We start from the raw sequence: 27952 nt of genomic DNA on the forward strand, positions 1-27952 counted from the left end.
GCTCAACTGTGTGGCATAAATGGCCTTAGGCAGGTACTTTAGCCTTTCATGTGTTGTTGACAAAATCAACACAATTAGTTCAGAACATTTAGTGATCTGTTCAAAAGGAGAGGCTTGGGGGGAATTAAAAAAAAATTTCAACCTTTACATTTATATTTGCTTCTACTGGTGTTCCCACATGCAGAGGTGTATGGAAATGGCTTCTTATCTTGTTCATTAATGTGTGAATTGCAGATCTAATGTTCTCAAGTAGTACTTGGACAACCTGTTGGGCCTGTAATTTGGCCATTCTGAGTGGGGTTCGCTCATACCTTTCCCATTTTAGCCTCTAGTTTACCAATGCATGGCTTTTGTCTTACATGCATGCATGCCTATGTTAATCTCATCTTCCAAGAATATTACTAAAGAATGAATCTTCAGACTTTTGCTTATCACTTGCATTTTACAGTCTTTCCTTCATCAGATTGACTGCATTACACCTGTGGTAGTCTAGGTAGATGAAAAAGCAAGCCAGTATAATCCGAAAATAAAGTTTTAATGTTAAGTGCTTTTGTTCCCTAAATATGGAACTTCAGAAAAAAAAGAACGCACAAAAAAAGACTCATTTTATATATCCAGCCCATTATAGCTCTGTTGAAAACAGCCAATCAAAGCCCACAACCAAATGAGTTAATTAACAACAATTAGAGATAGTATAATGTCTTAATGTGAAAACAGAATAAATAGAGCAGGCTTTATTGATCCCATTAAACATTGTAGTATTCAGTAAAACTTGCCATTTTCATTCACACAACTCAAGATGTTCTTTTGTTATCTTCACTTGGGGATCCTGTTTAACCTGTTCAATCACTAAAAACTTAAAATAATGACCATTAAAACTCTTTATATGTTTATATAAACCATTCATCCCTCTTCTTCTGGTGGTCATACTTGCGTAAAGTGTCCATTTATTCTGTACATTTTATTATTTATATAGAAATTCTCTGCTACATTCACATATGTACGCTGTGAACACCTCCCACACTTAAAATTTCCTGCCCTTCTTGTACTGCTAACTGCTGATGTTTTATTAAACTTAAGAAACTTCTTGAAGGAGTTATCCTTCCTAAAAATGATCTGTGGTTCAATACCTAATTTACTCAGCAGCCCACTGTCAGATAAAAAAATTCACCAATTGTTCTTAATACTGTTAACGATAGCCTCACTATCCAAACCTCTTTCTCTTTTAACTACTACTTCATCTTGTATTCCTGCCAAAAATTCCATTGGATGCTCTCTCTCTAAAAACATCTTCATGAGAGTATCATATTTCTTGATTAAATACCTCTTGTTCCAGAATCATATGGGCCAACCTAACCAATTGGCCTTTGACTACAGATTTTTTTCTGAAATATAGGGTGCATACTCGAAAAATGAAGACAAGTATTTGAGAAAGTGGATTTTCTGTATATATTAGAACAATACCTCAAGTGTTGTAAATCTTTAGTTATTTTTACATCCAAAAATGCAATTTTTGTATCATTCATGTTGTAGGAAAATTGTAAAAATGTTGTGGTCAAATTAATAAACCCCAAAAATTCTTGGAGCCTAACTTCAGTAACAGTCCATAAAATATGTTGTCCAAAAAAACAACTGTGTGTAGTGCCCAACAGTCACAATATTGACCCTTCAATATGAATCTGTCTTCCCATTCTGCCATAACTAAATTTGCAAAAATGGGGGCACATGGCTCCCCCATTGCAAATCCAGTAATCTGTTTATAATATTGTCCATCAAAAAACAGAAAATTGTTAGTTAATACCACTTCCATGAGGGCAATAATAAAATTGATTTTATCTGCTGAAAAACGCTTACATTTATATAAATACAACTCTAACTACTCTAATCCCTCATCATGAAGAATAACCGTAAATAAATTCTTCACATCAGCAGTAACAAATATAGCATTTTCAAAAAAAGGAATATCATTTAAACGCACTAAAAAATGCCACATATCTCTACTTACTTGAGACATCTGAGTAATACAATCTTTTGAACATTCATCAATCCATTTGGCAGTAAAAAAATGTTTTCAAATGAGATGCATCTACTATAGGCCACAATGGGGGGGGGGGGTGTTGCTAAGATTTTTGGAATCCCAAATATACTAGCAATGACTGGTTCTCCATATGTGAATGTAACAGAGAATTTTTATGTAAATAATAAAATGTGTAGAATAAATGGACATTTTAAATGTTCTACAAAAGGGGTGGTCTATTTAGCTCATTGTCAGATGTTTGTTGCATTTTATGTGGGTAAGACCACCTGAAAATTTAGTGAACACCTGTCTGATATTAAAAAGGAAAGAGACGGTTGCTCTATATAAACATAGAGTTTTGATGGTCATAATTTTAAGTTTTTAGTGACTGAACAGGTTAAACATGATCCCCAAGGGGGTAGATAAAAGAACATCTTGAGTTGTGTTAATTAAAATGGCAAGTGTTATTGAATGCTACAGTGTTTCCTGGGATCAGTGAAGCCTGTTCTGTTTATTCTGTTTTCAGACTGAGACATTTATACTGTTTATAATTGTTGGTAATTAACTCAAATGGTTGTGTGCTTTGATTGGCTGTTTTCAATAGAGATGTAATGGGCTGGATATATAAAATGAGTCTTTTTTGTGTGTTTTTTTGTTTGATGAAGTTCCATATTTAGGGAATGGAAGCGCTTAACACTAATAAACTTTGTTTTTGAATTATACTGGCTAGCTTTCTCATCTACCTACAGGTGTGTGCAGTTTTTGGTTTGTTCATCACCGTTTGATTCTTGGTCTGTTTTATTGTTGTCATGTCATTTTCCAGTGGTAGTAGTGGTGATAAATGCTTTGGAGTAAATGGACTAAATAAAGCGGTTAGAGATTTAACTCTCGTAATACAACAAACGAGCCAGCAATTTACTACATTGTCTACTAATTTGGAATTAGTATCGTCACAAAGAAATGGGACTGGTGGAACTAATGAGAGCTTTGGTTTACCATTGACTCAGTCTGCTGGTGATAAAGGTCAGAATTTTGTTAATTTCCCTCATGGTAATATAATGTGGAATTCAAATGTAACTTTTCAGTATGGAGAGTGGCAGGAAAATTATTTTAACATGGACTTAGAAGCTGATAGATTGTTACTTCTAATAATGATACTTCACAACCTAAGTTGAGTGAACACCTGTTTTCCCTTGAAAAGCTTTTATCCTCATTTAAAAAGTTACAGCTAGAGAATAGTTATTTGGCCAAGAATATCGAATTGCGGAAGGTAGAGAAGAGTTTGACTTTGGGTCTATCCCAATAATGTCTCCGAAGAGTTTTTACAAGAGATGTCCTTCAAGGATGCATCTGCAGTCCTAACATATGGGTTGTCCTGCCTCAGGCAGCCTTTCGGTCGGCCGGATTCCAAAGTCTGGGTCTGGCCTCGGCTGATGTCGCACTTCACCTGACGTCACAGCTGCTAGGGTATAAAGGCATCAGCCGACGCCATTTTCCTCAGTGTTTCTTGCCCCAGATGCCAGGTGCCCTCTAGGAAGGCTAAATTTGGATAAATGCAAATAATTCCAAACAGTAGAGAGCAAATATATATATATATATATATATATATATATATATATATATATATATATATATATATATATATATACACACATATATACATATCTTTTTATTTATGGCCACTGTGTTAACCCCCCCCCCCAAGACTGTCGGATCAGGGCATATATGTGGCAGTGATGCAGATCTTTTCCAGCACCTTTTCCCTTGCATTATAAGTCATCCAGTTCAAGAGCAGGACTGCACTCTGATGAGGCTATCTTGCTTGATCTGCTGTAAACCACTAACCCAGTATTTCTTATAACTCTGATACTCTTCTTGTGTCAGAAATAGGACTGCAGTTGTGATCCCTTTGATACTACAGAGTAGGGACTTTGATTGCCCTGGGGAAAAAAGGTGCACACTAGAATTTTGTCCCCCACCAAAAAGAAATGAGGTAATGGTGCAAATGCAGACATTTTTATACTTAACATTAGTTCAGGATTGGGCAGGAAGGAGCAGTACAAATGATAGTGTCGAAAGAAAATTCTGGAATTCAGAAGGTCAGTCCAGCCTTCTGGCAAATCCTTTGTTTAAGGATTACCACTGCATTGCTAAAACCTCATCCAGACCCTGCCTCAGCTTGCTGTGAGGGAAAGGTTAGTTTGTTTTTTTGCTTTCTTCTATTTTGTGTATTTGTATTACCGTCTTCTATTTTGTTTATCGTGATTCATTTTTTACACTGCATTTTACTTGTTTTCTGCTTTTAGTAGCATATTTAAACAAGGAAAGAGACCACAGGTGTTTCTTAAGCATGTCACACAAATTACGTTTTTCACCATTCTTGTGTTGTGCTTTTAAACTCAACTGTCTTTATTGTTACTTGCCCCTTATGTTAATTTGACCACACATCTCCTTCCCTCTCCTCTTTCATTGGCTGTTGTGAATAAGCACAACATTTTCATTGTGTGAAATCTCTCCCCTGCAACTGTTTAAATGTGTGGGTCGTCCCACTGTATTCCATAGAAGCATATTAGAAACCACCCACCCCATCCAGTTTATCTTGCTCTTTTAAAATTAGTGGCTGTCCACTTAGCTAAAGCTCAAATTACCACCCCCCCTCTTTCATATCTAAAACTTAGTGGACACTGCAGCTGCTAGAGTATTAACCCATTTTTCCATCTTACCTTTAAAACCTGCAACACCTACTCGAAGACCACCAATTACTGGTGAGCCCACATTTTGCCATTCAGTAGTCATCTTGGGATTAGTGCTTCTGTTTTGCTCCTAGGGGAGAGAAGGGGCACAGGAACATTTTATGGGGACCACTGATCAACTGAAAGCCTAATAATGGCTTCATAGGGTTCAGTTTAGAATTTGTGCTTATATTTTGCTCCTGGTGAGAGAAGGAGCAGAGTGCAAAGATTCCTGACTCTTTCTGGTTGGGAAGTGAATGTATGTGCTTTACCTTCCTGATTTGTCTTGTTTTAAGGCATCTGCCAGGAAAAGGATACAAGAAGCCTACAGACTCTTACATCATCTGGGACAAGACTGTGGTTCACCAAACAGGCTGTGGCCTGCTTCTTATCTTGGGATTGGTGCTACTGTTCTTCTTCTGGTGAGAGAAGAAGCAAAGGAACACTGTATCCCAGCAGTGTGATGCTGTAGTGAGACAGGCACTAGTAGAAGTCAAGCAGTGGCCATTCACGTGACTTCCCTTTTTTCATCATTCTTGACAAGCTAATTCTTTCTTTTCAGTAAGTACTGCTTAACGTGCATTTACCTTCAGAATATATGCCTAAATACTTTATCCATAAATCATTGGGCTCTCCTTATTAGTTTCCCCTCAAGTGCCCTGTATAGCCAGAGACACCTTGAGTTGCATTTTTCTTAAAGTGCACCATTGAAATTTCACCAATACCTACTTGCTGCACAGGACAACTAGTTTGTAGTGACAAGTACTTCCCCCAGAGTTGCAAACTGGATCTTCCTGACATTACTTTATATTCTCAATCCAGCTGTCTAATCAATAAACAAAGGTCTGTTGCCATGGATATGAACTTTCCCACTATCTCTGTTACCAACTTGGTGGATATGGGCATCCAGAGCTATTGCGGAAATTTACTCATGTTTACTGACACGTTTATTCTCAAACTAATATGTTATATGTGTGCTGTATCTACATAATGTCACTGGAGGCAAAGCTGTTGCATAAAAGCAATCCTAATGTCAGTAGCATCAGTAGTACACATACTGAACCTATCGCACACAATTCAAAGCAGACACATAGACCAACATTTGCTGAGGCACTTAATCTGCCTAAACCCCGGAGACCTCCTAGATGAAGTACAGGTAACAAACACCCTCAGCAACCCTGAGTGCAGTCTTTCAAAACAACACACATATCGACATACACAGCCCCATCTCATGCAGTTTCTACTTCTAAGCCCATAGGGCAAGCCACCACAGAATCCAACATTCTAGTCATTGGTGACTCCATTGTGCGACACAGTGTCACTTTCACCAGGCTGAGTAAGGAGAAAGTTACGGTCATTTGCTTTTCAGAGTCTAGGATCTGCCACATTATACTTGCACTCAGGTCACTGGACCACAAGTACAAGTATGACTCCGCCATAGTTCATGTGGATGTAAATGACCTGAGATGTACCTCCCTAGACTATATGAAGAAACGTCATGGTGCGCTCGGAATGTGTGTCCCAGGCTGGTATGAGACTAGTATTGCGCAACATTTTACCTTTTTCAAGGAAGATGCCGCAGTGTGAAAAAAAGATGACTGACTTTAATAATTGGCTTCTTTTTTGGGTTTATCCTAAGGGTTCGTACTAAGCTAAATGCTCTTGCCTAGCAAATTATCCCTTGTGAGACTCAAACCCTGCCACCTTGTGTTTGTAAGACAAACACCTTAACCATTAGGCCACCCTCCCAATATTTGCCAGCATGGAAAGAGATAGTTTGCAGACCATGATGCTTTGCCGGGAATGATCTGCACCTCTCGCCTCTAGGCTTTCAAATGTTCGCTAAAACATTGTCCTCCCCATAGTACCTTTTTAAGAAATGCCAGACTGAAAGTACTTTTGACATAGCAAATCAAAACAAAGAAAATCTAAAGGTGTTACTGCTCAAAGGTAGGAGTCTAAACAAAAAAAAAAGTCTCCCTAGAAGCTCTTTGTCCTAGAGAATGCTGATGTCTGTGCAGTCACTGAGACATGGTTTAAAGCCGCTGAGAGCACACCAACAGTGCAAGGTTATAATGCCTTCCAGAAATTTAGACCAGCCACTACACAGATGTTGTCTAAAGGTGCAGATGTTTTGATTTTACATCGGAAATATTCTCAAGGCTGGTCCAGCAGGACAATGCACTTGAGCTTTTCCACATGCATGTCATCATAGGCAAAATCTAATACCACTTTCTTGCAAGCTGTAGGTCCACCTGTATGACCCAGGAAACCTATGCCATGTATTTAAACTTATTGGAAGCACTCGCCATCCAACTCAGTACTGTGTTCTTGGGGGAACTTTAGTTATCCCAGTATTATCTGGGAGTCATATGTGACACCAAACATACAGGCACAGAGATTCCTGGATTTTGTAAACACAAACTCCCTGAACCAGATTGTCAGTACAACAACAAGGGATGCAACCATATCTGATCTGATCCTCACTAATATGGGTGTGTGCTGCACACCCTGTAGTATAATGTCTTCTGTGGTAAGGTCAGATCACGAAATGGTCTCTGAAGTAAAAATAAACCCGAAACCTCCAACTAACCCTGGAATATTCGGGAACTACTCCAAGGTTAACTTTCTACTATTAAGTGATAACCTGGCAAACTTTCAAGCCCCCATAAACTGAGAACACTGCTGCCTACTCAAAACTGTTCACAGAAACCCTATACAAGCATGTTAATAGCTGCATAGCGGCAACCTTACACACCAGGAAGAAGTGCAGAACTACTTCAAAAAAACACCCTGGTGGAGTCAAAACAGTAGGCTGTATAACAGAAAGAAGAAACTCATAGTAAAAATTAGGAAGTGCAGCACACAGCAGGATAAAAGCCCTTCATCAGACTAAACAACTCAGAGTACAAATAAAGTCTATCAAAGCCAAATTTGAGGTAAATTTGGCCTCCTAGGCCAGGAACAACCACAATGCATTTAGCTCTGTCCGCAACCTTAATTGTGTGCAAAGCTTATTGTAAATGGAGTCACCCATACTGAGCCAAAAGATATAACAAGCCTCCTGGCAAACAAATTTAGCTCCTGCTTTACCCCTTTCTCCCCATCAACCTTCCCTTAGGAAATACCATTAAATATAACCCCCACCACCCACTACCACTAGGGAATCGGTGTCTAAGGCCAAGAACACTGCATCACTGGGCCCAGACAGTATCCCAGGGGATGCCTTCTAAATTGCACGAAGCATGATCTGTTAGGCCCTCTGGAATTATTTAATTATGGCTTCCAAATAGACTTCGTGCCTCATGAATGGAGAACAGCAAAGGTCATCTGTCTGCACAAAAGTGGGTCATCTGCAGACCGTGGAAACTACTGACCCATAAGTATCTCTAGTCTCATATGGAAAGAATTATGGAAATGACCAATAATGCGATATAAAACCTCCAGACTTTGAATCCAACCCAGTTTGGCTTCAAGGCCAGGTCATCCATACTCAGCCTGGGGGACGACATTGAGAAGGTCACCAAAGCAATGGATGAGGGCAAAATTATTCGCACTGCCTGCCTTGACCTGGCCAAGGCATTTGACTTAATCCCCCACTTGGGCATTATTGACAAATGTAAGTTAGGTACAGACCCTTATGTAACCTGGTGGATAATCAACTGGTGCACAGGCTGTACCAGGAAGGTAGAATTTGGAGTCAATGTCTATAAAGAGGACAGTCACAAGCGAAGTCCTTCAGGGGTCAGTCCTTGGACCGCTGCTTTTAGACATTTATTTCTCTGAAGCTAAGGCCAACATCAGTGGTTCTGGTTTGACTAAATTTGCAATGATCACAAATTAGGAGCAGTGATTGAATCGTGCACAAATGTTCTCCAGGAAAAGCTTACACAGGCAAACAACTTGTGCCAGAGACATGGACTAAAGCTAAATACCAAGAAATGCATAATTGTATCCTTTGGGAAGTCATCCACCCCTGGTAACTATTATATTGATAGTACACACACACCTAAGAGTTGACCCAGTAGTCAGGGACTTGGGGACACACACAGACAGTAATCAAGCCTTTGACCATCACCCATCTACAGTAGTGAGGAAATCATTCTATGTTGTGTAACTTGTAAACAAAGGTATGGCATCTATATCCAAGGAAGTCCTTATTCTGCTGTACTGGGCACTATTATTGAATACAATGCCCCCTTTGGTATGTACCTAACCAGGCATGTTCAACAATTGGAATGTCTACAGAGGTTCCTCACTAAAACAATACAGGGTGCAAGGAACATGTCCTGTGCAGACCACCTCAAGGCCCTACTCCTGTATTCTGTCTCTAACAGGCTGTTGAGGGGAGAACTGTGTCTTGCATACAAGGCATTGTCGCATCCCACCTTGATGGGTCTCTCTCATATCCGCAAAACAAACAGCACCAGAATTACCCATTCTAAAGACTTGAACCTTGCCTGGGATATAAATAGGACTTGCTGGAGATGCAGATATGTATTCCAAGAGACTACCCCTTCTGTGGAACAGCCTCCCTTTCCATGTGAAGCAGTCTCTTTCCTTAACTCAGTTCAAGTACAACTTGGATAACTGGATGGGGAACAGGAACTCCATCCCTGGTTTGGCACCTAAGTCTCTAATGGATACAGACAGCCTATAAATTGTTCATCTCCCAAGCCCCTGTTTGTAAATGTTTAATCTCCCAAGCCCCTGCTTACACTTATCAAGGGTACCAGAACTTGTCAAGAGATTTGGGAAGCATGGCTAGGCTTAAAAAGGCCTTTTTGGTCATTAGCCTAGTAAACACCTATGAACCTAATGGTGTATTCCTGCTTTGAACATCTACTGTTGTGGTATTCTGCACTTGCAACTGCTCTTCATTTAGGAGGACCCAAATCATGTATGGCTAAAAACACCAAAACCAGGATTTTGTGTAATGCAGAGCCAAGTAGACAGCTAAAGGAACCCCTGAAACAGGTTACAAATGTACTGATAATGATTACCAGAAAGTGACTGGTTGTTGTAACTTTGTTCAAGCCAGCATCTGCCATTTTGAGCACTTAGAAGCTGTAGTAAATCAAAGCATGAAAAGAACAAAGCGTGAAAACCCCCAAAAATAAAGTTCCTAGTGTTGGCCCATAAATAAAATCATAATGACTTGTTGGTCAGCACCTATTACCTGAGCGTCAGTATGTCATCAGGAATGAAGTGAAAGTGTCACACTTTAGAAAGAAGCATCAGCCTGTTACAGTAGAAGATGACTGATGCCACAGGTGGAGCAGAGTTGTAACAATGTGGCGCACCAAGGCCTCAGTCTTAAAGTTTTAACTGATTGCATCATAACCAGTCACAGCTAGTGTCCTGATCATCAGCTAGAGAATTTATACTTGCCATATGTTCCTGAAGACAGGAGAGTGTAACTGTGTATTTTCTGTGCTGCAGTGATAATTTTACTCTGTCCTACAACCAGCAGCATTGATATACAGAGCTAAAGCCCTGGCTAGAATGCAGGTAGTTTAAGTTTGATTAGCAGCTTGATTACCTGTTGGAGCTGGTATGGGAAGTAAGTAAAAAAAAAAAAAACAACACTGACCTTTGTTTTCTTGTCTCCTCTTGGGTTGGGGATGCATGCTGAGGATGAAGGGCAAATACATGGCAGTAGTGATGCTGATAAAAGTAGCCACATAGGTACCAAAAAAACATTGTCTGGAGCAGGTAGCTTGAGGAACATGCTCAATATCGGAGTTGTTTGGCTTCTGCTACATACCTGCAATCATCTGCATTACTAACTGAGTGAAGTACAAACTTGCAGTGTTAAAGATTGTACTGCATTTTATTTTTCTGTCTATTTAATTGTTTCATTGAATATTGTGGTCTTTGTCTCGCTGTAGTTATTTATTTTTCTATTTAATTGTTTCATAGAGTACTGTGGGGTCTCTCTCTCTCTCTGCACTTAGTTTCCCGCCCTCCCTGTTCTTATTCTGGTATTAATCTTGGTGGCTTTGGAATTGCCCGCCCCTCTTGTAAATTTGTGTTTGAACACTCCTCCTGGGTCTATCTCATTTCCTCACTCAACCGAGTACAGTGAGATCATGTTTTGACTTCAGACACTCCTAACAGTCCCATCTGTTCAGCTTGTATCCAAGCTGTATTCCAAGATAGTGTCACTAGCTCATTCTACGTAATAGAGAGAGAACATTTGTTAAGGGCAAGCCGCTTAGGTCCTTAATTTTGAATTATCTTCTGTTTCTCCTTTCTCCGGTTTCACTTTACAAAAAAAAAAATCTAAGCTTGTTTCCTGCCTTTCCTGTAACTAGTCTAATCCAGATACAGATTTGCTCTGTCCAGGGCTATTTGTAAGCTTCTGAGTCCCCCAAGCCTTTCTGTGTTGGAGGGAAGCCTTCTAGCTTATCAGTGGGAGTGGTAAGCACTAGATAGCCTATCTACCACAAGTTCCAGGTACAGATTCTTGGTTTTAGCACTTGAATTTGCTTATTCGTGCTCAGCACTTGTTCAGACCTTATTGTTAGCACTAAATAAGCTACAAATTACTACAGCACTTAACCTTCCTCTTTACCTAGAGGAAAACAGTTTTTGTATTTACTTTTCCTCACTTGCTTAGAGAAAAACAGCTCTTATACTGACTTTCCTCACTTGTCTAGAGAAAGTAGTTTTTGATTCAGGCATGTCCAAGGGTCAGCTCCCAGTGTTCTTTCCTATCTGATGAGTCTGGGCATCTTGGGGCAATGTAGCAATTGCCTCATGTACACAGACAACCCTCTCCTCCTACCACCCAACACCACAACCTGTGAGAGATGCACTTATCTAGCCAAACTGGAGGGAAAGCTCTCTCCAACCAAGACTGAACTTGACAGTCAAAAGGAGAAGGTAAACACTTGCACCACACCACACTCATCACATAGTCCCTCTAAACCTACACCACCAAAATCCACACATAGAAACACAAAAACATTCGCAGAGGCTCTCAATAATAATCTGCTCAAGCAGCAGAGACCTCCAAAGCAGAAACGCAAGCAACCTTCACCCCCCCCAACAAAACCCAAGTGACACAGCCCACAGACTTAGTGTGCTAATAAACCACAGCCCATAAGGCAAAACAATGTACCCAACACACTAGTCATAGGTGACTCTATAGTCAGGCACACTGATGTCCCACTCACCAGGCTAAACAAAGAGAAGGTTACTGTCAGCTGCCTGTCGGGTGCCAGGATCCGTCACATAATCCACGCACTCAGGTCACTCCACAACAAGTACAAATATGACTCTGTCATTGTCCATGTTGGTGTAAACGGCCTGAGACGTACCTCCCTAGTCTACATGAAAAGAGACATGGAATAACTCTCCGATTTTGTAGCCCGGGCAGGTATGACCCTAGCCCTGAGTAGCATCCTGCCATCGCCCAGAATGATATTGCAGTACAAGGACAAAATGTTTGACTTCAACAACTGGGTAAGCTTCTGGTGTCATTCTAAGGGGATCCATTATCTGTCTGCCTGGGACGACATGGTCTACAGACCATGATGCTGTGCCAGAGATGGCCTGGACCTGTCACCCATGGGATTCCGGATACTGGCTAAGGGTCTTGCTCCCCCTATAGTGCCTTTTTTAGGCAAGGTTCAAATGACAAATTCACCACCGTAACAAGACCAGGCAAGCAAAAACCGAGGGTAATGCTACTCAATGCTAGAAGTCTAAATCTCAAAATGCACTCACTCGAGGCACTCAGTAAAATGGAGAACATCGATATCTGTGCAGTGACTGAGACCTGGTTCAAGGCTTTAGAGAGCACCCCTGCATTACCAGGCTATAACTCATACCACACTTTTTGGCCATGTAACCTGGACCAGAGCACCAAAGCTGGTGGTGTGTCCATATTCATTAAGGATATCCACACCTACAAGCTAGTTGCGCAGCATAATGCATCCAAGGTTATCCAAGTGCAACTAACTCTGGGCAAAACTGCAATCCAAATTGTAGTTTGCTGCAGATCCCCCACCATGCCCCAGGATTCCCACTCCTCTTTTCTTGATATACTGAAAACTATTAGGGTTCAGGCAAACACCTTAATAATGGGCAATTTCAACTACTCCACCATTAACTGGGAAAACTACTCATGTACCAACTCCTTCGCTCAACGCTTTCTGGAATTCATAAATGCCAATGCCCTGGATCAACTTATCCACACCCCCACCAGGGGCAACAGTATCCCAGACCTAGTCATTACTAACATGCGTGACCGATGTTCCACACCTGAAGTCAACTCCTCGGTCAGATCCAGCCATAAGCTAATCACCCTAGATATCCTCATCCCACCCCCACCCACCATTAAGGAAACCATGGTAAAAAAAATTTCTTCAAAGCCAACTTCATGCTTCTTAAGATAGAAGTGGCGAACTTTGACACCCATGCAGATGAAGAATACAGTTATGACGCTGAATCCTACACAAATGCACTCTATAAGCATTTACACGAGTGCATGGATTGTGCTATCCCAAACAGAACCAAGACGCTATCCTCCAAAAAAAGGAAGCCAATCTGGTGGTTCCCTGCCATAAACTAACTCTACAACAGAAGGAAGAAATTATTGTCAAAGAGAGTAAAATCTCATGAGTGGTGGAGCTCCCTGGTCAGCCTAAGTAAGGAGCTGAGATCCCTTATAAGATCCTCCAAAGCTAGCTGCGAAAACAAAAATTGCCACGGATTCTAAGGGCATCCACAAAGCATTCTATAGCTATGTCAAGATGTGCTCTTGAGTTGCAGCGCAATTGGCACTTAAATTGCAGAACCAACTGATATTGCCAACAATCCTGGCAGATAGGTTCAGTGCTAACTTTACCCCCCCCCTTCACCCCCTGAAGGGCCCATATCTATACAGGAAGAATGCAGGGTCTCTGTAATCACATCTATGCAGGTAAAAGCTGCACTCGCTAAAACAAAAAACACAGCATCCATGGGACATCCCAGGCTGTGTTTTACACAAACTTCAGAATGAACTGGCTTCCCATCTAAGCACCATGTTCAGTCATAGTCTCACGTCAGGCTTTGTGTCTACTGAATGGCGCACAGCAACAGTTATCCCACTCCACAAAGGGTGAGCTACCACTGATTCTGGGAACTATCGCCCTATTAGCCTGATGAGCCTGATCTGCAAGGCCATGGAACATATAGGTTCATAGGTAGGTACTAGGCTATCTGCCCGAAGACATTTATAAGCCTAGCCAGAGTGTGTCGGCTTTCGCCACCCCATTGATTAACTGAGCCTCTGTCAAGCAGAGCCAATGAAGTGATCCCAGTGGTGTACTTTGTTACCCAGCCACTCGTCAAGGCTTCTCTTGAAGAGTGTTAGTGAGGGGCTCTGCCTAATGTAGTTAGGAATTTTGTTCCAAAGCATGGGGAGTCTCTGTGACAGGAATCTATCCCACCAGCATGTTCTATTTATTGTTGTGACTAGGTTTAGCTCACTAGAGCGCGTGGCTCACAGTGACTTGGATTTCTTTAGGTGGAGCATGTCCATCAGATCTGAGTTGGACATGGCTTTGTAAGTCAGCAGAGATCACCACTGAGTAAGCGATATGCCACTGAGTACAGCCAGAGTTTTTTCAGTCAGGCTGCATAGGACATATGTTTGAGGCCAGTAATACTCTTGGTGAGGTGCTTTTGTGGTCTTTCAAGCTGTTGCAAGTGTCTTGTGAGGTACATCCCAAATGGGGCATTGTACTCTATGATGGGTCTGATGAGTGACGAGTAGAGGGGGGCACTATAACCTCTTCATTTTTAGATACAAACCCCTTAGTAATTAGATGGGCCACATAGAAGGATTTCCTAACTACTTTGGCAATATGATTGTCAAAGGAGAGATTACTATCTACCTGGATCCCCAGATCTCTTATTACCTCTTCTGTATTAAGGGGGCTGCCACCTATGTGGTAATTCGTGGGTGTTCTGTTTTTTCCAAACGGGGATGACTATGCATTTTTTGGCATTTAGCTTGAGGCCATGACTTTGACACCAGGTATCTGTCTCAGTAAGGCCTTTTTGGAGGATGTCTGTGTCAGCCGGAGAATCAATTATGGCTCCCAGTTTGCAGTCATTGGCGACCTTGGTTAGCCATAGTCCTCCTGTGTTTGCCTGTACTTCTGAGAAATATATGTCGAACAGTAGGGGTCCCAGAACCGAGCCTTGCGGGACACCACTTGTGACTGGTTTAAAGTCAGACCTGGAGCCTGCTATTCTAACCGTGTGAGTTCTGGCTGTAAGCCAGTTGGCAACCCATCTTGTGACATAGGGGTTTATGTTCAGGCTGGTGAGTTTTTCTATAATACCCGAGTGAGGAATGGTGTTGAATGCCTTGGTGAGATCAAGGTAGGCTGTATGAACCACCTTTCCCTTGTCTGTGACCTTGGTAACTGTCTCGAAGAAGTCAGCCAGGTTTAGTATGCATGATCTGCCCTTAACAAAGCCGAACTGGGTCGGGTCAAGTGTTTGGAGGTTCCCAATGTCTTTAATGAGTTCCATGATGATGCGCTCCATAGCCTTGCAGACCAGGCTAGTCAGGCTTATGGGGCAATAGTTACCAGGGTCAATTGTGGCCCCTCCTTTGTGGAGCGGAATAACCATTGCTGTGCGCCATTCTGTGGGCACGTAGCCTGTGGAGAGGCTGAGGTTGAACAGCGTGTTTAGGTGGGGGGTTAGTTTGTTCTGTAGTTCGTGCAAGACGCAGCCTGGGACACCATCTGGCCCCACTGATGCTGTGTTTTTTGGCTTTTGAAAGGGCTGTTTTCACCTGTGCTTCTGTGATTTCCGGGACACTTCACTTTTCCGGTATTGTTGTGGGCCCTTTTGAAGGTGAGAGGGGGGTGAAGTTTGCACTGAATCTATCTGCCAGTATGTTGGCAATATCAGTAGGTTCAGTATATTTTGTGCTATTTTATCTCCGAGCATATCTGAGAGTTGCCACTTAGATTCTTGACATAGCTGAAGAAGGCTTTTTGGTTATCTTTCGAATCCTTGGCTATTTTTCTTTCGAAGTTAGCCTTGGATGATTTTATGAGGGACCTTAGTTTCTTACTGATACTGATCAGGGATGCCTTTCCTTCTTGGGATTTGCTTTTTTTCTGAACTAGTTTCCTCCTTTTGTTGTATAACCTGTTCATGGCAGGGGTCCACCAGACTGGTTTCCTTCTCTTAGGGGAGTGAGTCTTGGTTTTGCTAGGGATGGCACGAACCATGCATCCTTGTAGGTGCTCATAGAGTGCAATTGTAAAGGATTCTGCATCTTGGGCAGTGTTACCCTTTAGCGTAGGGGCTGTGAAACTTACCATCTCTGCCTTAAGTAAGGTGAAGTTTGCTTCAGAAAAGTTTTTCACTGTGGTTTCCTTGGTTGGGGGTGGTGGTGGGATGTGGACATCCAGGGTGATTAGTTTATTGTCTGATCTAACCAGTGACAGGTTGACCTCTGGTACGGAGCACCTGTCGCCCATGTTGGTGATGACCAGGTCCAATATGTTGTGGCCTCTGGTAGGGGAGTTTACCAGCTGATCCAGGGCATTTGAGTTGATAAATTCCAGGAAGCGTTCAGCCTGGGAATTTGTACTCAAGTAGTTTTCCCAGTTAATGGTAGGGTAATTGAAATCTCCCAAGATCAGGGTGTTCGGAAGGACCTTCATGTTTTCCAGTGTCTCCAGAAAGGCGGAGTGGTGGTCCTGGGTCATGGAGGGTGATCTGTAGCAGGCCACAATTTGCATTGCAGATTTGCCCAATGTTAGTTGCACATGGATGATCTCAGAGGTGGTCTGCTGCACCACTAACCTGGAGGTGTGGGTATCCTTGATGAATATGGATACACACCCTCCTTTTGTGTTTCGGTCCATGTTCTGTGGCTGAAATGTGTGGTATGACTTGTAGCCCAGTAGTGCTGGAGTGCTGTCTGGAGCCTTGAACCAGGTTTCAGTTACTGCACAGATGCCGACGTTCTCCATACTTAGGAGTGCTTCGAGCACATGCATTTTGAGATTTAATCATCATGGAACTCATAAACAAAGACATTGGTAACCTCCAAACTCTGGTACCCACCCAGTTCATGTTTGTGAAAGGCAGATCATGCCTTCTGAACCTGATTGACTTCTTTGAGGCAGTCACCAAAGCCGTAGACGAGGGTAGTGTGGTTTACACAGCCTATCTTGACCTCACCAAGGCTTTCGACACCATTCCCCATTTTGGAATTATAGCTAAACTCACTAAACTTATTAAGCGTAAATCCGTACATCACAAGATGGGTTGCCAACTGACTCACTGACAAGAACCCACACTGTAAAAGTTGGAGACTCCAAATCTGACTTCAAACCAGTGACAAGTGGAGTACCACAGGGTTCAGTCTTGGGACCTCTCCTGTTTGGTATACTTCTGTGAAGTACAGGCTAGCACAGAAGGCCTCTGGCTAACGAAGTTCGCAGATGACTGTAAACTAGGAGCCATAGTCAAGTCCCCAAATGATGTGGACATGCTACAAAAGGGCCTCACTGAGACAGATGCCTGATGTCAGAGGCATGGCCTCAAGCTGAATGCCAAAAAGTGCATTGTCATCCCCTTTGGTAAAAAAACTGTACCCGTGAACTACCACATAAACGGCAGTCTACTTAACACTGAATTTGTGATGAGAGCTTGGGACATAGGTGGACAGTAGTCTCTCCTTTGATAATCACATCGCCACAGTAGTCAGGAAATCCTTCTATGTGGCACACCTTATCACAGAAGGGTTCTCATCCAGGAAAAAGGTCATTGTTCTCCTCTACTCTGCACTCATTAGACCCATTATATAGTACAATGCCCCTTTTGGAATGTACCTCACAAGACATCTGCAGCAGCTGGAAAAGCCACAGAAGTACCTCACAGAGGATTACTGGCCTCAAACAGATGACCTACACTGACCGTCTCAAAAACTCCAGCTTTACTCTGTAGCATATTGCCTATTCCGAGGAGATCTCTACCTAAGATATAAAGCTATGTTAAAACCAGAGCTGTTGGACATGCTACACCTAAACAAATCCCAGTCCCTCCGAGCTACTTGCTCTAGGGACTTAAACTTTATCACCACAATAAAGACATGCTGGAGGGATAGATTCCTGTCCCAGAAACTTCGTGTACTCTAGAACAAGCTACCCATCTATGTCAGTCAAAGTTCCTCATTAGCCCTCTTCAAGAAAAATCTTGATGAGTGGATGGGAAATAGAAAATGCACCTCGGGGAGCACCTCTGTGGCTCTGCTTGGCAGAGGCACAGGAAATTAACTTTCTTGGTTGGCGTAAGCCAGGGAACCTTGTTGGCTAGGCTTACTTAGGCCCTTGGGCCGATAGCTTAGTACCTACCTGTGAACCTTGTTGCCTGGCATCATCCATGTGATGCTGTTGCATGCCCTCTGGTTCAGTTCAGCACCTTAATGGGGAGGGAGGGCCATATTATAAAAAACAAACACCGAGTTGCAGTGTGATTGCTCCTTCCTTGGCTCATCACACAGGTAGTGTTTGCCACATGTTGTACAAATGAGAATCTGAACATGGAGAATTGTAGGATCTCCATGTGTATGTGTCTTCTGAAATGAGACACTGTGTGGGTGATAGTGGGGGGCTGTCACAGCATGAGAATTACTGACGTTGAGAACGTATGGATTTGGCAGTGGAGGTGCTGGATGTAAACAGTAGTACTCAGAAAAAAAATAATGTGATCTTTTAAGAGGCAGCACAACATGGTAAACAATAAGGTGAAACCCTTCTCCATTCCACTGTTTAGAGGATAAAGGACAGTGGATAGTAATACCTGAAACTAGTCTCCGGGAGCTTTCTGAAAGGTAAAAGGCAAACCACAACAGTGAAATGGTATTGTACTTTGACCAAAGTTGGGATACCATAGTTGATATTATCAAATGCTTAGAGACATCATACAGGGCAAATGTATAAAAACTTTGATCTCTTGCTTTGTGGTGGTTGTAAATTTCTGTAATTGGGTCAGTCTCATTGATGTAGTGACTAGGAAAACTGTATTGAATTGAAACTCTAAACTTTTACTGTTGCACAAGATTCAGGTTGGCCTGACTGTTTTCAAAATAACTTTGCCAAAGAAAGGCAAGAGAGAAGTCAGAAATTAGTAAAATGTCTGGGTTCCAAAGATTTTAAAAGGACTAGGATAAACAAGGCATTCTTTTTGACTGTTATTAGGATTTCAATTTATTGTATTGTGTATGTTATTGATTGTAACCATTGTCTTGAAAACGTGTATATATTGTAGTCTCTATTCAATTACTTTGTCTCCAGAATTTGGGCTATGCCATAAATTGGTCATGGTTGATCAGTGCTGTATCTTGGAAAGCAAACTTAAGTAAGCAAACGGATGGAAAAAAAATCCTGCCCTTACTGGGCATTATAGAATCCTCAGATATCTTAGGATGAGTTATTTATTAGTAAGCTTAAAGACATGGGATCTGCCCACATGCTGTTAGGTACATATTGGAAATTGTTTACATAGTTATCAGTAATTTACAACTTCTGAGGTATAGATGGATACTTCAAGTTTTAACCATATAATTGCTTGTGGTTGTAACTAAAACCAATGCACATCTAGCTGTTGGAACCTTGTGAGTGCAAAGCATTTTAGTGTTGTGATGTAAAGGTTGGACAGCTAGGAAAATGGGCCTGGCTACGCAGTCTACAGGCTTTCCTCAAAATGGACAGACACACACTGTGGTTTCTCTGTTTCCGGCTGGGGACCAATCATTACCAATTCAGAGCGCTACCCTTTGGTCTCACTACAGCCTGCAGGGTGTGGTGAGAACATGGATGATTTGCTGTTATCAAGATCTCGATAGACAGAAGGAGAAACCTCAGGCTGGTTATAACGGTATTCCTCATAGGTCTTTAAGTCTGACTGTCTCCAGCCTTCATTTCTCCCTTCCTTCTTAGGGAGGTGAACTTAAAGTTGAACTGTGGTTCATACTCCTTGAAGGACAGGGTACATGTGAGATGAAACTGAGAAATTCACAGCGGAAGACATTATTGTCAGGAGCTAAGTCACCAGGATTGCCTGCATTGGTCTGTGGTAGCAGAAAATGGAGCACATGTGAAAATTAATCTTTATTCAGATTTTGGTACTCTGTGAGTTCATAATTGGCAGGGAGTTAAACTGGAGGAGTACTAAAGCAAAGAGGACCAGAAAGAGATCAGACTGAAATGTTGGATGTTAAGATGTCCTTCATGGATGCATCTGCAGTCATAACAAATGGGTTGTCCTGTCGTCAGGCAGCCCTTCGGTCGGCCGGATTCCAAAGTCTGGGTCCGGCTTCGGCTGATGTTGCACTTCACCCGACGTCATCTCTGCTGGTCTTCGGGTATAAAGGCATCAGCCGACGCCATTTTCCTCAGTCTTTCTTGCCGCGTGGTGCCCGAAGCAGAAGCTGTTCGCAAGTGCCGGTCGGTCAGATCCAGAGATTACTACTACCGAATACTACTTCGAAGACTTCTAAAAGCTAAGTACCCCGTTGGGGACTCTTTCTTGCCTCAGCCGATGTCAGAAAAAGTCAATAACTGTTTAACTTGTGGGAAACAAATACCTCATAAAGATTTCCACTCTTACTGTCTGCCTTGCTTAGGCCCAGACCATGACGTAGCAGCCTGTTCGGCCTGCGCTTCCTTCAACCGACGAACGCTAAGGCGTCGGTCGGAGTTTGCTGAACAGTTTTTCGGCTCAGACTTTGCGTACATTATGCCGTCGGATCCTCCGACTACCCAAATTGTTAAAAAACGCAAGGAAAAAGACCGACACTCGCGGTCCGCGGTTTCGGCCGAAACCACGGTTAAGCAAGCCGCGAGTGTCTCGGTTTCGGCCGAAACCGAGAAAACTGGTCAATCTTCAGCCGAATCCATGGCTACTACTGAGGCTCCTGCTACCTTACCTGAATCGGCCTCAGAAATTTTGCCTACAACTGTGGTTTCTACTGATTTATCAGACACCATCCCTCTGGATGTCTCTACCCCAGCACGTGGTGCTGCTAGACCCCCTGCAGCCATGTCTATCAAGGCCTTTGCCAGGGCTAAAGCAGCCAAATCTGCTAAGTCAGTGCCTGTTAAACCTCCCTCACACAGGCCCACTTCCAGTTCACAAATGCTTACTCTGGCAGAATATTTAATATCCTTAATTAGGGGATCGCAATCTCACCCAGACAGGGCCTCTCAGCCCCCAGAAAAGAGACCTAGGACAGAGCCCCCCGAGCCAGTGTCCTCTGATGATTCTGCGGATGACTCCGACATTACAGAACAGCCAGAGGATCCTTTTTCTACTTATGAAGACTCCGATGCTGAAGAATCCATTCCAGCTGCCTCTCCACCAGAGGAAGTTTCCTTTGGGGAAACCTTACATGCCATGAGAGAACAATTTCAATGGCAGGGACAAGATTTCTCAGATTCAAGAAAAAGGCTTAGGACTTTTCTGCACTTACCACAACATAGGCCCTTAGCTATACCTCCTGTTTTGCCTGTTGTGGATGATGCATTTAATGATGTCTGCACTGCTCCTGATTCTTTACCTCCAGCCCCTGCCAAACCTGATAGATTTTACAGGGTACCTGACACTCATCACCACCTATACAAGGCCCCACTGGCAGATCCCGAAACTATTTCCCAGGGGCCTAAGGCAGTAGCCTCGACCACAGCAAAACCCTATTCCTTCAGAAAGGGAATCCAGGTCCTTAGACAGATGGGGGAAAAAAGTTTACACCTCTGCTACTCTCTCAGCTAGAGCTTTAAAGTGTCAGTTTCACATGATCCAATACCAAGAGTTTATGCTTGATCAGTTAACCAAAAAAGTATCCTCTGATGAATCTTTAGATAAGAAATATGTATTAGAAATGGTGAATAACATACAACAGGTTAGTAACCATTCCTTAAAATGTGGCTATGATGCACTGGAGGCTTCATTTAGATCAGCCATGACTGGCACAGTGATAAGAAGACATGCATGGTTGAAAGAACAAGTCTTACCGGATCATGTTAAAGCAAAGCTATTAGATGCTCCTATGGATAAGGCCAGTTTATTTGGTACACCTGCCCAGCAGGTAATGAAGAAAATGGAAGAAAAGGCAAAATCTGTACAAACAGTTAAAGATTTCTTACAGGTTCAGCCCCCAAGGTTTAGCAGGGACTGGCCTGCCAAAAATTGGTCCTTTCCTGACTCCACAAGATCCCAAAGGGGCAGGAATAGACGCTCCAGAGGCAGAAATCAATCCAGAGGAGGTGCCTACAGAGGACGACAGTGGCAAGGTAATAACAGAGGCACAGACACAACCACAACCACTGCAACAGGACAATCACAGTGACTTGGCTCTAACTCCGCCTACCAGGGAGCAAATAGCAGCACCATTAGGCGGAAAGCTAGCCTTATTTTCGAAAAATTGGCACTATATCACAAAAGACAAGTGGATTTTGCAAACCATAGACCAAGGCTACCGGTTCCACTTCCACAACTTACCAGTAAAAAGAGGAATGCCAGACCTGCCTCCAAATCAAAAAATAGAAGCTCTACAGCAGATAACGGAATTAACAAAGATGAGAGCTGTGGAAAGAGTACCAATAACAGAACAGGGCAAAGGATTCTACTCCAGACTCTTCCTAGTACCAAGAAAAGAGAAGAGTTGGAGACCTATTCTCGACCTGTCCATCTTAAACACATATATCATTGTCCCAAAATTCAAAATGCTGACCCTACAGCAACTTCTTCCCATGCTGGGCAAGGAGTGTTGGCTGGTAACTCTAGATCTCAAGGAGGCATACCTGCACGTCCCCATTCGACCAAATTGCAGAAGATACCTCAGATTTCTTGCAGGATCAGAGCATTATCAATTCTCAGCATTGCCCTTTGGCTTATCTACTGCGCCCAGAGTATTCACAAAATGCCTGGCATCAGTAATCGCCACTGCAGACTACAGGGAATCCAAATTTATCCATACCTGGACGACTGCCTGCTACAAGCGGACAACAAAAGCAAGCTGACAACAGATTTACAAAGGGTCATTTACTTGCTACAAGCCCTGGGATACACAGTCAATTTACAAAAGTCAAGGCTGATACCATCCCAAACAAGAACATTCTTGGGCTGAATTGGACACAGTAAAACAAATGGCATTCCTAACTGCAGAAAAACAAAAGAACTCCCTCTTTACTTCTTGGCATTAACAAAACAGAACAAACTAACAGCAAGAAAAGTTCTGCAGGCCTTGGGCTTCATGGCATCATGCATAATCTTGGTCCCACATGCCAGACTGCATATGAGAAAACTACAGTGGTACCTAAAGAATTTATGGTCTCAACACAGGCACAGCCTAGAAGCAGAAATACCACTAATCCCATGCCTAAAACAGGAGTTCCTATGGTGGGCTCAAGCATGCCAGTCAAACCCAGGCCTACCCTTCCACAACATTCGAACAAGCCAAACCATCACAACAGACGCCTCAGACCTAGGATGGGGGGCGCACATGCTGGACAAATGCGTACAAGGATTGTGGACTCAGGACCAACTGCACCTGCACATAAACCAAAAAGAAATGCTGGCAGTAAAACTGGCAATCCAAAAATTCAGACCATTCCTCAAAGAAGGCCATTTGATGATAAGGACAGACAACACCACAGTCATGTGGTACATCAACAAACAGGGAGGCACTCATTCATACCCCCTATGCAGAATGACTTTGGACCTTTGGAATCTGGCTCTCAGCTACAACATCCAGTTACAGGCAATATTTGTACCGGGAAAAGAGAACACCCTAGCAGACATGTTAAGCAGAACCACCTCGGATGCTCACGAATGGTTGCTACACCCGAACATCTGCAAGACCATCACAAAGAAATGGGGAATGCCACAAATAGATCTATTCGCTTCCCCTCAATCACCAGCTCAAAAAATTCTGCACAAGGACATTCCACCCACTTGCATGGAAGGTGGATTCTCTCTCCTTCAGCTGGAAAGGTCTGACAGCATATGCATTTCCACCTCTTCCCTTGATACACAAGGTATTACTGAAAATCAAAGAGGAACGTCCCAAGGATAATCCTGATAGCTCGAACTGGCCAAGACAACACTGGTACCCATTGCTGAGGAGCATGTCTCGGGAGAAAATGTGGTCAATACCCCTGATGCCTTTGATGTTAACTCAGAACAACTACAGCATCATGCATCCAAACCTAAAAACTTTGCAACTGACTGCCTGGAACATCACATAGCAGCAACTAATCCAGATCTTTCACAAAGGGTTAAAGACATTATCCTTGAAGCCCGCAGACCTTCAACAAGAAGGAACTATGCAGGAAAATGGAAAAGGTTTGTCATTTGGAGTGCTGAAAGAGGAAAAGATGTGTCGAATATAGATATTGCTAACATTCTGGAGTATTTGGCAGAGCTTCTACATACAGGCCTGTCCTATTTCTCCATCAAGATACATGCATCAGCTATTTCAGCAGAATACAGCTTTGATCCACCTGTCTTTTCACATCCTCTACTCAGGCAGTTCCTCAGAGGGATCAAGAATGTAAAACCTCCTAGGAAGCCACCATTACCAGCATGGGACTTGAACTTTGTGCTAGAAAAGTTGACACTCCCTCCGTTTGAACCAGCAGCAACAGCAGATCTACAGCACCTGTCATGGAAAACTGCTTTCCTACTGGCAATTACCTCAGCAAGGAGGGTTTCGGAACTACAGGCCTTAATGGCAGTACAACCCTTCCTAATCTTCCATCAAGATAGGGTGTCCATGAGAACTAATCCTACATTTATGCCTAAGGTGGTATCCAGAGTGTTTTTAAACCAGGCAATCCACCTACCTACCTTCTTCCCCAATCCACAAAACAGAGGGGAAAGAATGTTGCATACCTTGGACGTACATAGACAGCTACGCTACTACCTGGACAGAACCAAAAGTAACAGAAAAACTGACCAGCTTTTTGTAGCCTATGCAACAGGAAGGGAAGGAAAAGCAATTTCCAAACAGACAGTCTCCAAATGGATAGGAAATTGCATAAGATTCTGTTACTCCTACCATGGAAAACCAATTCCACAGAACATAAGGCCTCATTCTAAAAGGGCTACAGCCACTACCACAGCTTTCTTACGAGGAGTGGCAACCAAGGACATTATTGAGGCGGCTACTTGGACCTCCGTGCATACATTTGCCAAGCATTATAATTTACCTCTATATTCTAGATCCCGAGCAGGGTTTGCCACTGCTGTACTGCAAGGGATCCTAACCACACCATAATTTTTTCTTCCTCCTCCCCTAGTTGGCTATGGTATTCTACCCATTTGTTATGACTGCAGATGCATCCATGAAGGACATAGTACAGTTTTGTACCTACCATAAATGTAGATGTCCGAACTGGATAGCATCTGCAGTCAGGATTACCCTCCCTCCTTCCCCTCTGTGGTACTCCTAGGGTATTTACCCTCCTAATAGCTAGCTGGGGGGGGGGTGGTCTCGGGTCTCTTATGGTGTATTTGTTTGTATATATGTACATACATGCTTATTTTTTGTGTTTGCCTTCAATCTTTTTGGAAACATTGGCATTTATCCAAAATGTAGCCTTCCAAGAGGGCAACTGGCATCTGGGGCAAGAAACACTGAGGAAAATGGCGTCGGCTGATGCCTTTATACCCGAAGACCAGCAGAGATGACGTTGGGTGAAGTGCGACATCAGCCGAAGCCGGACCCAGACTTTGGAATTCGGCCGACCGAAGGGCTGCCTGACGACAGGACAACCCATTTGTTATGACTGCAGATGCTATCCAGTTCGGACATCTACATTTATGATAGGTACAAAACTGTACTTTGTCTCTCTCGCCTTCATTCTTGCTGGTTGGGTTCGGAGCCGATCTTTGGCTCCGACTCGGCCATTTTCTAAAGCTCGAGAGCTATTTACCGGCTCGAGGCCTCCCTATATCCCACAATGCCTGGCGCTAGATCCCCAGATCTCTTTTGCCGCTTCAGCTACAAGGTTGCGATTTACTGGCTGAGGTCGTATTCATCTTTTTGTGATAATTAGTTGTTAAAATTTAGTATATATTTCAAGCTTTTTTGTTTTAGTAGTGTAGTACTGTTAGATTAGTTGTAGTACCTGTGTTTTCTGCCTTTTAGGAAACTCGTTTTACTTAGGGGGGGGGGGGAGAAATTCTCTATCTCCCTAAAGTAGACCGTTTAAATTAGAGGCTATCCCCTTCCCTTTTATAAACCCTTTTTCCAGTAGGAAGTAGTGTTTAGCCTTTGTAGTTAAAGATAAATTTCTTTTTATTTTTGCTAGTATTGTTACTCTCTCTAATTTTTTGTGTGAAGGTGTGGGACTAGTGTGTGTGTTTCTTTACACTAGTCTAATATACTTCCGTTTGTATCCCTTTTTCTTTAGCATGTCAAAGGATACCAAGGTATCAGGGTTCAAGAAGTGTGACTCGTGCTGTCAGAAAATGTCTCTGACAGTCACACTTCTTGTGTTCATTGTTTGGGCGCCCTACACCTGCAGGACTCTTGCTCGGTATGTCATGCCTTTAGTCAGAGAGTCCTGCAGAAGCGTAGGAACAAGTTGATTCTCAGGGGGTTACTAAAACCCAAGGGGTCTCCGGCGAAGTCTCAGCCAGCGAAAACCCCTAAGCCCACCATGATGTCAGCTCCCAGTACAGAGCCGTCGCCAGGTGGATCGTCTGCTTCCATTTCGGTTCCGGATGGAACTGAAGTATCTAAATCTCAGTTCGCTCCGACCTTGGTGTCAGAACCGTCAGGGAGCCGTAAGCGATCTAGGTCGCCATCCGTAGAGTCGATTCGCTCGGCTCTGGGGTCGCCCTTACTACAGTTGGAACGGAGCCATCGGTCCCACTCTTCTCTGTCCTCGAGGCTATCCGATCTTGACTTGGAGAGAGTAGTTAGTAGACTCCTCAAATCGCAGGCCCTGGCTAAAATGTTAACTAGCCCTCCTCATCAGGCTGTGGCTGTTCCTGTTTTCTGAAGTAGTTCCTCCTCCGACTCCTCCTGCCAGTTCGGAGCCGGAGTTTGTTGGGGCTCGGATCTTGGAAACGGCGCAGATGGTTCCTCTTTCGGCTCAGTCTGCTCCGATTTCTTCAATGGTTCCGTCCTTGGAGGGATCTGGGTGCCGAGACTCCCTCGTCTGCTCTGAGGGAGTGAATGGCATCGGACCCTTGTCCGACCCCGTTCTCCCTCTCAGAGCCTCGGCGCAGGTAAGCTCGGCTCCTACATCGGCCTCGGAGCCGTCCCTTTCGGTGCCAGAGAGGATTCCTGTCTCTTCGGAGCGGGGCCCCTCTTCTCTGCCGGACAGGGGCTCCTTCGAGGTCATGAGGAGCGTGCTGACTTCCGAGTCTGCACCTCGATCAGCCCCTTCAGCTCCTCCCCCCAGGGTGCCTGCTTCAGTCTCTGCCCCTCCTCCAGACCCCAAGCGAGGGGATCAAACGCTCCAGGTCACCCCACTGGGTGTATCTTCCTCTTCCAAGGCCTCCCCTGAGATTTCAGAGGAGCCCCCTCATAAGAGGAAATGTAAGAGGAAACATGTTGACTCCCTCGAGTCTGTCACGTCAGATACCTTCTTGGAGGATTTGGAAGGATCCCCAAGATACCCCTCTGAAGATGTCTGTTAGGCAGAGGGGGGAACTGGACTGCCCTTAACCCTTCTGAGGAAGAGTCGGTATTCCTGGACGCGTTTGGTTCTCGCTCCTCCACCTCCTGGGTGTCTCTGCCTTTTGATCCAGTAATGGAAGTAGTGGCTCGGAAGGCGTGGTCAGCCGTGGACACACTGGAACCAACCCCCCCGCAGGCCCACTAAGTTTATTACGGCCCCTCAAGATGAACAGTTTATGACAAAGGGTGTCCCCGTTGTTGCCATGGTGGTAGCAGCGGCCACGAAAAAGGAGTTGGCTGACACTTCTGTACCTGTCCATCCCCCTAATAAAGAGTCTAGGACGACGGACAGATAAGGTAAGCGGATGTTTTCTGCAGTGACCTTCTCCATGCGGTCGCTGAATTACTTGTGCAACTTCACCCGTCTCCGGAGGGATCTCCTCAAGGAGCTAGGAGATACCCTTCAAGATCCATCAGCTGCGGGGGCTTAAGACAAGATGAACTCCCAGCTGGCGACTCTTAATTGTGTCGTCAACT

The 27952-nt window shown here is 43.5% G+C and overlaps 1 protein-coding gene across 1 annotated transcript in view; it reads left to right on the forward strand.

The window, feature by feature from the left end:
* The window catches only part of TNPO3 (transportin 3), a 2808908-nt gene that overhangs the window by 789240 nt on the left and 1991716 nt on the right, over positions 1 to 27952 (forward strand). The window lies entirely within an intron of this gene.

Source organism: Protopterus annectens, chromosome 11.part0, assembly GCF_019279795.1.
Source record: "Protopterus annectens isolate FY-2018-M chromosome 11.part0, PAN1.0, whole genome shotgun sequence".
NCBI classification, from domain to species: Eukaryota; Metazoa; Chordata; order Ceratodontiformes; family Protopteridae; genus Protopterus; species Protopterus annectens.